Source organism: Cryptomeria japonica, chromosome 3 (assembly GCF_030272615.1).
Source record: "Cryptomeria japonica chromosome 3, Sugi_1.0, whole genome shotgun sequence".
Classification (NCBI taxonomy): Eukaryota; Viridiplantae; Streptophyta; class Pinopsida; order Cupressales; family Cupressaceae; genus Cryptomeria; species Cryptomeria japonica.
In genome coordinates this window covers 7060787-7076174 of record NC_081407.1, presented here as the reverse complement: position 1 = coordinate 7076174, position 15388 = coordinate 7060787, and positions in this window count along the sequence as shown.

Sequence of the window (15388 nt, the reverse complement as noted above, 5' to 3'; positions counted from 1 at the left end):
GTAATGTAAGTGTTTACATTGCTCTTGGAACATTAATAGGGAATGACCTGTTAAGGGTTTGTATTCGTGAATGGGTATACGGAGGGCAGCATGGATTGTGGTTGCTTGGATATTATATGTGGAGACACCTGTTGGTGCTAGTACAAGCAAAGGGCATTGTGCATGTTCAGTATTTGAATTTAACTGTCTGTGTATGCCGTCAATAAGAAATGATTTTCCAGTTCCTACAGTGCCCTGAATGATTAATCGTAATGGTGAAGAATGCAGGTTGTGGTCAGCATGAGATTTGATAATATCAAGTGCAATCATTTGGTTTCGTGCAAGCTCATAGTTAGGGGTGCATTTAAATGCGGGTTCACAAGATTGTGGGGTGCTTGGCTTTTCTCTGTGAGAATAAAGTTAAATGCTTTTGAATGCAGTGGTTCATCAGGTATAGAAGCAATCCAATCAAACTGTAGATCAAAATCACGTTTGCCAGGCAGTTGAAGAGCTGCAATGTTGAAGTTGTTTGATGCTCCCATTTGTGACAAAAACTACCATTCGTACAACCCTTCCTGAGTTGATTGATGAATATCTTCTAGTTGTAGGTCTTCACCATTTTCTGTGGTAATGTGTTCTTCAAAACCATTTACATGCCATCGGATGTAATTTGTACTTTGAAGAGCTTTCCAATTTATGATAATTTCTTCAGGTGAGGTCCCTATATGTAGAGGAATAATTCTAAATGGTTTGTAAAGAAGCAATTCAATCCAACAGAAACTTTCAAAACTATTGTCCTCTTCTAAAGGTAATGATTTGTGTTGTGGGTAGACATTTACAATTGCAGGTACCTTTCTTTTCATCCATTTACATGATTTACGGTGCTCAGAGAATGTATATAGCTGGGCTGAACAAAGTAGAGTCAGGTTTGCTAATTTTGATGGTCGTTTCATGTAGTTTGAGATATAAGAGATTGAGGTTTGAGATTCTTCATCACAATTAGCTATGCGTTGGAAGATTCTTTTACCGACATTCAGTGTTACAAATTGGCGTGTACAAGATATCAATGGGAGTTTAAGCAGCATGTGACAAGTTTCTTGTGTGCTAATGTCCCTATCAGCAACTATTCCCATGAGCAACCTTTGGTATGCCAACAGGATTGTATCATCTGAATTCGTTGATTCAACTATATGTTTCAAGATATCAATATAACTTTCTGACTTTTGTTCAGTTTATGATGCGTACTTCAAAATATATTGTAGAAATGCTTTCTTGGAGCAGACAGGTTGACAGTCAACATTTTCTCTCCATATGGCGAGCATTGTAGGGTTGTGTACATTTAGGTGGCTATCATTCCTTGTTGGTTTGTATGATGGGTTATTGTTGTGGTCTAATATTAGTGAGGATTTAGGTTGTTCAGGCCAAGGAACTTTGTATCGGCATTGAAGGGTTGAGTTCTTTTTCCTCAAGCAGGTATGCTCTGAACACTTTGTATGTCGTTGAACAGCATTGAGTAACTCAGTGTAATCAGTACAAGGATCTGATTTGGATATGATCTCTGTATCTGCAAGGCATGGATCTGAAATTGTAGGCATATATTGCCTGTTCAAGTGAGCCTCTTCAGGACGTGGAATCCATGCTGTGATGTACTGGTCAAAGAACTGTTTTACTAATTGGATATTTGCATGATCTGACTAGTTAAGGTTATCAACATTTGGTGCTTGTGGCAACCAAAGAAAGCCATGTATATGTGCAGAGCCTCGGTGTTGCCATTCATATCTATACCAGTGGTCAATACTTTTCAATTCTTTCACAATGACTTCATCACGAAAGATTTGAAATCTTAAGTGTAAGTATAAAGCTATAATGTGAGGATTATTGATTAAATTTTCAGTAAATTGTCTTTTGTTGTTAGGTGTAGTAGTTGACTTTGACTTTGGTAATAACTTATGCAAGTCTGGCCATTTTGTGTCAGGTGAGCTTAAGGTGAAGAACAATGTAGGTGCACCTAACTATTCTATCATTGATGTAAGGTCACATCAGGACTTGCTCCAAAAATCCCGTATACCACGCAATGAGGCTGCATATCACATGATATGATTTGGTAATTCACTTGACGGTGTGTTTTGCAAGTATTCCTTTAGGCCATATAGATTCTGGGGAAGATTATCTTGCAGATTAGTCTTTATGAAGACAGAAGCTGATTGTTGGGATCGATGTCTCATCATGAGATTGTAGATATAATATCTAAAGCGAACATGTTGCCCAAATCTTTGATCATAGTATTTGATCAAGTGTAAAGCATATTCATGTAAATGCACTTGGTTTGCTCTTTGTTGTAGTGGTAAAGCTATTCCAGTAGGGAAAAGCGTTGGGAATGCCATGGAAAGGAGGCCCTCAGTATTGTACTCATTGATAGGTGATGCAGTAATTTGTGGCCAAGGAATAACGTTGTTGATGCTATTATCTAGATGGAGGATGTTTTTGATTGCATCAATTTCTAGTATTGATGATGGTAGTTGTGGGACAAATGAGGAACTATTCTCCCTGATTTGTTCTTCGATGTCAATATCCGGTTCAGTAGAGGTATCTTCAACAACATCTTCTTGCGGGGAATGTACTGAATGTAGTAGCTCTGTAATGTCAGTGGTTTGCTCTGGCAATAGAAGCACTGCATCTGGATCAATGACTACATCCTTGTAGTATTGATCATGTTCCATTTTGTAAGCCAATGCATTCATGACGTGAAATCTATTCACGTAACAGTCATAAGTTAAACCTTGGGAATTTGTTCTACGAACAATTAGAATTTCTAATTGGTTAATATGTCGAGGTAATGTCATTGCAATATCAAAAATATCTTGTGGGAAGTTTATTGTATGGCCAAAATATTTGTATTGGCCTCCCCTTGCATGTGTTACTTGTAAAACAGGGGCAATTCTTGATATGAGCATTTCTTCTACCTGAGAGAGAGACTTTAAAATAGAAGGTTGCTCACCCGGGTCCATATTGTTCGATAATGAGAAGCAGTGGAGGCCTTTTTCACCATAACATCTCATGCACACAACTACATGATTGAGTTTTTTAATAGTCATGTCCACATACATTTCTTTGCAAACAGAACATGGTTGTGTGACCTCCAACATATCAATCTTTTTGCGGAAATTAGACAATGTATTTTGAAATGAAGCAGCCTTCATACCAAGTTCAGGAGCAGTAGAAAATGTTTGATTGAGATTAATTTGCTCAAGATCAGTGTTTTCTATTTCTAATAATTGTCCTGAGTTATTGGAAGGTCTATGAAGTGCATGACGCTTCAGTTGTCGTTTCTTGGAGATATCAGCTCTGTTCTTTGCATAATAAGTTCTATTGGTCCCACTTCTCCTCAATTTGATAGCATCAATTTCTTGAGGGCAAGGTTGGATAGATATCTAATATTTTAAAGAGAGCAGAGGTATGTTAGAATTTTCATAATTGAAGGTAGTTAGCTTTGAAGCATGTATGAAGAATGTATAAGAATTGAAAATTGCTTTATGTATGCTTATGTGATTTCAGAGGATTTGTTATGTATGTAAAGTGCTTTTGTTGTGATTCTTTCTATGTGTAATTGTCTGTTCTGTTGTTTTGTTGCTCTCGTTGGCTCAACTTATATGTACAACTTTACTTGAAATATATGGGTTGTGGAAAGCTATAAATTGATTGTCTAGTGCTGAACTGCATAAATATGCTGCTGCTAGCAATTTGGTTTTGCAAAAGGTAGCATTGTCATATAGCTATGTATAGATATAGTATTTTTTGATGTTTCATGATTTTAAAAGAATGATTGTAATATAGGTATGCACAACTATATTAAATTCTGATACATACAGATGTATGTATACATATACATATAATTTTAAAATTCAAGGTTTTGTATATGAACATATGCACATATATAAGTACATGTATATATCAAAAATACTATAACTATGAATACTTATATATATTTATGTATTGTATTGTTAAACAGATAGCTATAAGACCAGAAAAAGAACAATATACGTGCATATATGTCTAATTTATTTGCAAACAACATACTGTCAACACATTTAAAACTAAAGACTATGACTGAAAATAACTAATGTCAAGAGGAAAAACTTTCAAACAGATAATTGGTAGATGTAAGAAATGTCCATATAGATATTTATAGAAGCACCCTTGTCTTTGTAAAACGTGCTTGTTTGTATATGTAAAAGTATTAAATATGAAAATTAGGTAATAGTATAATTGTATTGTAAACTGCAAAGTTTAATAATTAGAAAAGATCCGTTATAATTTTAAGTCTCTGTACTTAGGCAGGCAATTTCTACAAGTAATGCATGGCACTCAGCTTTGAAGTCAATAGGAGCAACTTTATTGACTGTCACTTTCATCTTCGTTTCTGAATTATATGTCTCAGTAGAAACCAACACTGCGAATGAATAGTAACATGACAGTAGTCTCTTGATCACTGAGGAAGGTGTCTCTGTTGTTGTTGCATCATTTTGGAGTGCATAGAGTTGTTTTGCAGTTTTGTGTAGCAAGTGAATGCCACCCTCATCAAATGCAGTGGCCCATAGAGCACCTATGGCATCTTGCAACTTTAGAGGCAAGAGGTAACTATAATTGCAGTCTTGCATAGTCATTTGACATCTAGAGCAGAACCAAGAGTCATCAGCGTGCTGTGTACACTTTTTCTTGCAAGGCCTTCCATTGACTATTAGTGGGAAGCTACGTAATAGAAATTTTGGTCATTGATGTTCACAAAGCGCAGAACAACTAGCAATGTTGTCTAAATTGTTTCTGGTCTGATGGTCATCTGCTCACGGATTGAAGAAATTGTCATTCTAGTATATCTGCCATCTATGTGGATAGTTTGTGCAACAAAAGGTACATCAAGAAAAGGGTCCTTTCCTCTTGATGTTAGAAGCTCTGCTTCTGGAAAAATTTGGGTTGATATGTAATGTTGTTGTAGCTATTATGTTTATAAGCTTCCCATTGAAATAGCCAACATGAGCATTACGTAAAGCAAGGATAAGCATACTATCATTGGTCAACATATTTTTCAATTCCAAGCCCTTTTGTTCTGCCATTGGACCCCATAAGTTGATGTCAATTGTTGAACCAGATAGATCATTAATTTTCACCACACATTTTTGTGTTTGACTGCCATCTTTCCTGTGTATAGGAACGATATCTCCAACATATAGAACAAGACCAATTATGTCAACCAGCGTGTTATTTGTTAGATGAAACAATTCACTAATGGGTGTGAAAGGAGGACTTTGTTGATCTGGTTGTTCTTCGTTGGTGCAGCGTTTTAGTATGGATGTATCAGACAACGTGATTTCTAGATGGCTGTTTAGTTTGTTGTACCTTGCATTTGCCTCCTTAACAAATCCTTTTGAAATAATATAATGTGAACCTATGTCCACACGGTTAGAGTGTAACTTAGCTATCTCATCAAAACATGTAATTCTAATTTCAGAACCATCACAATCGACAATGTCAAAGCTAAAGACATGGCCATTTTTGGTCGCTGTGCTATATGCTTTAATAGGCTGTTTATGAGTGACTCTCCCTTGGATAGTCCATTTATTTTGGTATGGATTCAAAGTTTTGATAGGGCTTATATTTGGAGAAGTTGTTGTTTGTGGGGATGGCAATTTAGTTACAAATTGAAGAGAGCATTTAGATGTTGATGGTCTGTCCTCAGACATATTTTCCGGTTGTTGTTCTTTGAATAGATATTCTGGTTTACCAAAGAATGGGCAATCAGTTTGTTTTACTTCCAGACTAAGTATTACAATAATCCTGTGAAAACAAAAGACTTCTTCTTAAATTACTGGTCATTATACATAAACAAAATTTAAAAAAGATGAAACATATTGTATTTAATAATCATAGTTGATTTCCTACCTTGTGTTCATATGTATCGGCATGTATAGGTCGATAACTGGACAATGGTGCCTATTTTTAGAATATCTGAAAGTATCAGAGTAGCATAATTAGAAGGCAAGATTGCCAACTGCATGTATGTGCCATCAGATAAGACTAATTTATGTCTGTTAGTATCATCTTTGTTGTTCTGCATTTTCTGAAATGACAAGACTTGTAGCAATGTTGAAGGAAGGTCATCCCCAACATTGATAGATTGAATTGCAAAAGGGGTAGGGACATACTCTTGGTTTTTTGCCTACAAAAAATAATATGAATATAGAGGATTTAATTTTAATGGCAACCAGCTCATATATTTCCTTACTTGTTAATGTAAAGCTTGTATTAGTAAATGATGTAATCAAGCTATGTTATGTATACAGTATGCATCTAGTTTTGTACTATGCCATCCAAAAAGTATGCATGTGGTAATGAAAAGGATGGTATGGAAAAGACCAATGAACTGTCCAAAAAAAGAGCATAAAAGCTTTCTATATTGAAAAGTTTTCATAATTTAGCTTAGCAAATTATCAATAGTGGAGTGCTCTATGGATTCAGAGGTAGCTGTTGAAGATGCCATTGTGCATATATACCTTTTGAGAATTAAAAGTAAATTATAAGCATGATGAATTGTAGTTCTTATATCAGAATACAATCACAACATGATGCAAGCTTATCAAAGGTATATATGCACAAGTAGTGTAAAAGTAAGTGACCATAGACTAACGTTGTTACAATTTTTTTATTTATTCCATATGGTAAGGAATTGATCATAATGTGATTGAAACATGCATTGAAAGCGATAATTGGTCATATGATCATAAGCTTGGAAAACATTGAATATGATATAATGATTTATATATTTGAGAGTATATTAACAAAATATGAGTTTATCTAATCAAAGATCTTTGAAAATATGGGATGCCTCTGTCTGTTTTGAATGTTAACCAAAAAAAGAATGTAACGGTTCAAAGATTGAATAATTACCACAACATAGGATAAACCCAAGCAACCCATCCAAGGTCGTTATCACTCCATTTAAATACTTTGTCTCCCAATGTGAAAATAACCATTGGATCAACTAATTGTTCAGTAGTTGGTATTGGGAAAGGTGCTACTTCAATACGATCTATGGTTGTTACAGCACTAGAAGATGTAGAGGATTTATGTTCGTAGTGGGCAATTATCTTTCTGAGGTTACTCTTTAGCTTGTTGCTTTATTGCAACATGCTATCAATTACAGTGTTTATGTCCTCTATTGCTTTCAAACTTGTATCCATTGTTGAAATTTGATAGTGTTAGTGTCGCTGTTTTCTAGTTTTAATGACAAAGTGGAAATGCATCACTACAAAAAGTGAACATACAAGAATAATAGAGAAAATCTTTAAGTAGATCACATTTTTTTTTGTCAACCATAATGAACTTACTATTAACTAACTCTAAAAACTTGTAATAATAACGACAACATATTAAGTTGTGTAAATTGTCATCTATATGTATACATGGATATATATTTAAGTATGAACATGAATGCTTTCAGTGTGCAACGTAAGTATGCAATTTTATAGTTGTCACAAAACCAGAATTATAAATAACAATTACAATATATTAATTTTCTAAATATGGAACATTTCTCAGTGGTTACTTAACTTGGAGATTAAAAGCCTTCATGTGCACAAAGTCAGTTATCTGATTTGTGTTACCCTGACCAAATATTTCGTGAACCAACATTGTCTTGTGGTCATCTCCGTACATGGGCTCTGTTGGCAAAGCAACGCTATCTTTAATGATTTCATCTAAAGGTTGTGCATTAAAGTTGGCATTCTCTATGGCTGGTTGCAACCTTAAAATGTAATTTGTTTTGTTGTTGTCAACAATATTTTGGTCTGCTTTTTTTGCTCTAGAAATTTCCACAAAAGGTTATTAGCTTTTATTCATGTTGTGACTGTCTTATTCTCTGTTTCCCAAGTGATGCTATCTTTAATGATGTCTTTAATGATTTTGTCCTCGAGGTTGTGCATGAATGTCGACATTCTTTATGGGTGTTTGCAACCTTAAAATGGAAATTGTTTTGTTGTTGTTGCCAATATTTCGCTCTGCAATTTTCGCTCATGAAATGTTCGCATAGATTGTTGGGTTTGGTTCTCATTGTAACTATTTTACTGGCCTTCCTTGTGAGATTGACACAATTAATGGTTTGAAGTTGCAAGGTAAGGTTCCATTTTTTTTAAATACGTTTTTATTTTGTATTACATTTTTGTTTATAGCCTATTTTTTTCTCGTTCCATGTGCTTGCAGGGTTGCTGCTTTGTTTATGTTATTTAACTGTTTGTGGACGTGACTACTTTCAAACTACAACATAGAGTACACTATGTACATATACATACGCACATGTCTATATGTACATACATGCATATATATATGTGTACATGTGTGTATCGATATACATGTATAGATGCCTACACATGCATGTATGTATATATATGTACATATGCGTATGCACATATATATACAATTTTTTTATGTTTTTTTACAAACTTTACAATGGAACCATTAAAACAAAGATTAAATAAAACCATATATAGACATGTATATATATATATGTACACGTGTATATGCATACGTAAGGTATAATTTCATTAGTAACAGAATGGTCAAAACCTAAATACCTGGCAAAGTGAACAGAGACGATGAAGACTGAAAGTAATAACGTCCACAAACATTTAAATAACATAACAAAAGTAAGAATCCTGCAAGCATAGCATACGTAAAAATAAGGATGGTATCAAATAGTGTGTAGACACCTAAAATTGTCATGTCTAATTAAATAAATATTTTATTTATTTAATTATCTAAGCCTAATTCTTCTATTAATTAAATAAATATGTATTTATTTAATTAATTCATTTATCCTCTTCTAGCCTTATTTCTCATTTAAATAAATACATTTATTTATTTAAATTATCATTTTCCTAAATTAAATAAATATCTTATTTATTTAATTGATCCCACTTCTTCTATTAATTAAATAAATCTTTATTTATTTAATTAATTCATTATCCTTTTCTACACATGACACATGTCATTCATCTCTTAATTCATACACTACCTACCCCTCTCATTATTTTATTATTTCTTTTACCTACCCTCTAATCCTAGCCGACCTCCTTTTTACACCTCTCAATCTTATCCCTCCATTTCATATTGTGTCTTCTATTTAAGAAGATGCTTCCTTCATTATCAGACCCTAATCAACAATTTGGAGGACTTGACTACACTACGATCCTACTTGCAACCACATTCCGTTCTTTGTTGAGCTCTTGTGCACATAAAATCTGAGAGCAAATATATCAAGCAAGATCAATGGAGATAGGAAGAATGGAGACCAAAACCCTATTGGACATGTGATGGTATAATCTTTGTGATTTCATTTGATTTGCATTGTCTTAGGTAATATTCATATGTTATGGTGGATCTTTGTTGATTGTTAGGCTAGGGTTTTGTGGTTGGATTCATTTAGCCTTTCAATATTGTTGTTATTGTTATCCATTTTCACCATATACATTTTGGCACGCCCGGTGTTTAATCTTTAGAGGGTCTGTCTTCCCGTGTGGTCATTAGGACTACTAGTGAGAAGAGAACGACCCAAGTGGTAGCGAGGAAAACCCACCTCATCCGAACCACTATAATCAAATGTATTCATGGTGAAAACTATGAATAACGTGTGCTGATTAGTTCATACTGACACTATGTCTCCCCATAAACCCGTTTGATCAAATTTATTTGATCATTTGTAGGGCGTAACCCCTACCGGCTGGGAGCCTTCTGTATTTACAGAGCTAAAAGTGCCGCATGTATGGCCACACGAGCGGATGCCCTTACTAGCACCATTTTGTTTTAGAGGCCCAAATCCTTCTAGTTGTTGGGGCAGGAGGTCGGACCTTTGGTAGCGGCCCACACACATACGGTTCTTAGTAGAGATACAAAGTTCGCCATGGGGAGTTTTCATGGGGACTGATGCTTGGCTGACCTGAGAAGTGAGTGCCGAGGGTGGAGCCAGTGAGGTCAAGCATCTAAGTATCCACTCTGAATAGCGTAGCCTCGGGGGTAAAACCCTATGTGGGATCAACAACTATTGTCTTGGCCAGCCATAAGAATTGTGCTTGACTTATGTTAAACATCCAAACAATCAAGACCAAACAACAAAACATTGTGTCTTTTGTGTCTTCAAGTGTATGTAAAACATTTTTACATCCAACAACACACTTTTCTTGGAGTCATTTTGGAGTCTAAACACTAGCAAACATTGAGTCCTCATCAACATTGTGTCCTCTTGTCACGAAAAACAGTCAAACAGTCAGATTTGGTCACAACAAAACGACTTCACAGATTGGAAAAAATTGCACAAATTTTACAGAAACGCGTCTGTGTCTGTTTTAACCGCGTCTGAGTCATATAAGTGCGTCTGTGAAGGGCAGAATAGCGTCTGTGTTTATAACAGCATCTGTGTTGAATATAAACCCGTCTGTGTTGGATAACAGCGTCTGTGCAGTATACAGTCGCGTCTGTGTCCAGAATTGCAAAAATCTTTACAGTCCAGCAAACATAAACAAGAAAATCGCAGAAGCGCGTCTGGGTTAAACAGAGTAGCGTCTGTGTCAGGAAACCACGTCTGTGCAGTATACAGTCGCGTCTGTGTCCAGAATTGAAAAAACAGTTACAGTCCAGCAAGCAAATACAGTCAGTTTCGAAAATCTTGAGCTTCCTAGGTCATCTCTCTAAGGTTTCATCTAGCATTCAACCTGTCTTTGGGTCTCACATAGTCCATCATTGCTTCACATCTCATTTTACATTCATACTTGTCTAAACTTGAGTCAAAAGGTCACTTGCTTGTCCTCATCATACTTTGTCAACACACTACATACAACAACACTTTGCTAGGTGGTCCCTCATCAAGGTTTCTTACCTTTGGGTCTCATTTGGTCTTACTTAGGGTCAAGGTCAGCTTACCTCATCAAGAGAAACTATCCTCTCTTTGAAGTCACACCTACTCTACTACATACATACTTGGTCTTACACTTTGGACATTGCAAGTACACTTCGGATTCATTTACATTCCATCCAACTCTTGGTCTTCCATACTCTTTCCATTTTTCATCTAGTCTCTCACATCTTGGTCAATACCTAGTTCATGGTTGAAACCCGTCTTCAAAAATCTAGGAGAGAAACTAAAGAAGCTCAAGAGTCCGCAAACATGAGTTCTTATGAGTATGACAATGACTTATTTTTCAATACTGATCACACTACATTACCTGACATGGAGGCTTATAGAAACATTCCAAATGTTGAGAACATGGACACTCTAAACAACAATGCTACACACAATGACAATTTGGACAACTTATCAATACATTCAGCAGATGTGGAAGAATCCATCATGAATCCCCATTTCAATTGATTGGTTGAGGAAATAATGAGGAGGGATAGACAATACTTCTTACACATGATGGCACAAAGTGGAGCCAAGATACCTCATGATTTTGACATGTCTCAAATAATGGAACATAGACCTTTGCAACAACCTCACTCCAACATGCATCAAAGGAGACCTAATAGTGGAGGAAATAGAGGACCACACATGGTACCTGAATCACCATCAGCTTTGCTTCAAAAACTAGAGGTCCCACATACACATGGTCAAACATATGATACTCACCTTCGCAGACCATTATGTAAGTCTTATGGAGAAAAATATGCTCAATCACATATCAATGCTAAGGATCAACCACCAAAGCAATGGGATATTCCAAGGCATGCTGAAAATTTGGACACAAGGAAACCTCATGTCAAATTTGGGGGCAATACAATAGAACATGACATGCCTGTAGAATATGGTATACATGCGCAAAATAGATATGGTGTTCCTCAACATGAATCTATACCAAGTGGTCTATATATGCAGCATCATTACAGACCTCCTCCATATGAACATGTGTATGATCAATACCATCCATATATGCAACATGCTCTTCCTCCAATGGGTACCTCAAACATTGGATATGGTCCAAGAAGTCGATCTCCACCTAAGAGCAGTTTGGAGCAACAAATCAGGGACTTACAAAAGAAAATGGAGGACATAAATACACCAAAGCCAACTTACACAATGAGAGACATATGTCCTTATCCATTTGACAAGAGCATTCCAATGCCTCCTTTTCCTACACACTTTGTGACGCCTAAATTTGACAAGTATAGAGGAAAAGGGGATCCTAAGGCACACATAAGACAATTTTTCACAGCTTGCATTGAGGTAGCAGCAGAAGAGACATATTTGATGAGATTATTCCCACAAAGCTTAGGTGATCAAGCTATGGAATGGTTCTCCCAACTTCCACCTGGTATTAAGTCATGGGGTGACTTAGCAGAGGCATTTATTCAACATTTCTCCTATAACATAGAGACGGACATATCAGTCACTACTTTGTGCAACACCAAGCAAAAAGAGGGAGAATCTTTTGCATCATTTTTACAAAGATGGAGAAATCTAGCCAGCAGATGCTCTTGCGAAATTCCACAAAAACAAATGGTAGAAATGTTCACCCAAAATGTTAACAAAGACATTGGCTACGATCTAAGGAAAGCTTGTTTGTCCACCTTCAAGGACGTCATTGAAAAAGGCTTAGCAATAGAAAAGGTCCTAATTGAACAAGGAGTCATTAAGATATTTAAGGAAAACAAAGATGACTTTAAAGGAAAAGACAAGCCAAGATTTTGGAATAAAAACAAGAACACAGTCAATGATGGTGTTGTTGATGCCAACACAGTGCGACCCAAATTCATCTTTTCGGGATCAAGTTCTACAAACAATCAAGTGAATACTCAAACAACTTCCAGGTCACGAAGGAAGTACACCCCATTGGGAGAACCACTTGAGTCAGTTTTCAAGAAGCTAGTGGCAAACAAGGTGATCACAGTTCCAGATTTTCTTCCATATGAACCAAAGGTTAAACCAAATTGGTGGAATGATGATGAGTATTGTGAATTTCATAAAAGCAAGGGTCATAAAACAGGTAATTGTCATCGACTAAAGAATATTGTGCAAGATCTCATTGATCGAGGTGACATTGAGATTGAGGGACACTCATCCAATCAAGAACATGAGATGTTTAAGGAACCATTCCCAAAGCACGACAAGGGAAAAGATAAAGTCACAGATGATCAAGCCAACTATACTAGAGTACCTTACAACTATGATTCAACTATCAATCATATCTCGATGGACAATCATATCTCTACTATTACCATCAAGAACAAAAACCCTGAGAATCCTCCTCAGCAACCCAAGATTGTCCTAAGAGGTGTTGGATCTTCTTCCGAGCCTACCTCTGAATGTCATATTACAACTCGTCGAGGTAAAATTACTTTGCCAGGTGCTTCAATTAAAAACACCGCTTCTTCATCTACTAAACCTGAGTATGACCTTGTAGAACAGTTAGGGAAGACACCCGCGCTCATCTCCATCCTTGAGCTCTTACGCATATCCCCCGCTCATAAAGCTATTCTTGACAAAATCTTGAGAGACACCGCCGTTCCTACTGATCTAAACGTGGACCAGTTTCAAGCCATGGTGGGATACCTTTCCATTCCACATTCCCTTACATTCACAGAAGCCGATGATGCCTCCGTAAGTCAGCCACATAATGCACCATTACATATTGAAGCCTTCATACACAAACATCAAATAAAGCGAGTCCTGATAGATGGAGGAGCTGGTCTAAACATTTGTACATTGAGCACCATTAAACAATTGGGATATTCTGATAAAGCTGTGAATTCAAAAAATCAAATCACCATCAAGGCATACGATGATGAAGAACGCTCATCCAAGGGCACGGTCACCTTACCTCTAAGAATTGGGCCAGTTACAAAGGATGTGGTTTACCAAGTCCTGGATTTAGATCTCACTTATAATATATTGCTAGGACATCCTTGGATTCATGAAATGAGGGCAGTCCCATCGACATATCATCAATGCATTAAGTTTCCTCACAACGGAGTCGAGGTAACAGTTAACGGTGATCCTAATCCGTTCATATATTGCAATAACTTGAGATCACATACTGAGACCATCATTCCTAGTAATCGTGAATCTGTTCCTTCTTCAGCATACATTGATCCTGAGTCATTAAAACCTTCGACATCAAAACAAGGTGAACTTAAAAGCAAATTTCAGGACAAGGGCATGGGAGAATACACTTTAAATCAGACCATGTATTTATGACAAGTCATGAGCTCTCCAAAAGAATATGGAAGGCCACATCCTAACAAGCAAATATCCATCATGGTATTCAAATGGGATCCTACTACCCTTCAAAGATGGGGCGAACTGGAAGAGGAAGGTTTATACAAAAAGCTCTACAAAGACATTGAAGATGACACACAAGATCAGATCAATATACCCTGTGAGAAATATGGCAAAGGCTTCAAGATTCTACAAAAATTCGGGTATGATGGAAAAAGCCCTCTTGGGTTACGAAAAGAAGGCATTATGGAGCCCTTACAACCTGAAGTGACTGTAAAAAGGGAACACTCAAAGGGACTTGGTTTTCTGACTTCCAAGGTCCACACTAAAAGGACAGAAGAGGCATCACGAATCAAAATTGCCAAAATTCAACAAGAGGATTGCTATTCCACAGACTCCAACAAATGGGAATGGGGTTCAGACAAATCCTCCAGTGACTATGAGCTCACCGAGACATTCAGAGAGCCAGGTGAACCCACAGAAGAGGAGGAGTTTTATAACAAATTCAGAGTTGGTCAAGAAACAACCCATGAGGAGTCTACACAGTCCTTGTCTCAAGGTTCTAGGTTGAAATCACATAGGATGAGAACACCTGTTCCGGAATGCGCTACTAGTGATGATAATTTGGATTCGTTCGTGATCGAGACTGATGAGGAGAGTGCCATCGATGACCTCGATAATTACCTTGACATACCCGAATATAACCACATCTTCACTCTTAGCCCCGCTAACTTCGAAGACATTAATGGCCTTCCCCTTGTTCATCACCAACTCATTGACTGGGATAATGGAGGACCTCCATAGTTGGATACATTCCAAAACGATGAAGCTTTTATTGATTATCTAGGCATACGAAATGATCTTCCCCCTGGAGACCATAAAGCGGGATACACCATAGAACTCAATAGCGTGGCATATTTTGGTGAGGGTGTCGGACCTTCCAGTCGCAAAAATGTGAAAATAAGAACAAATCAAGGGTCTTATGGCGAAAACCACACTGTGGCGCTATCTGACCCCAAAAAAGTAAAAAGAAAGGACGTATCTGAGGGTGAAAACCTCTCTGAGGCACCCGAAGATGGAAGGCTTGACATTCTCCCAGCATCATATGAGGAAAAATCATCCATGTTGGTAGAGGAGACTATCAAAACAAAC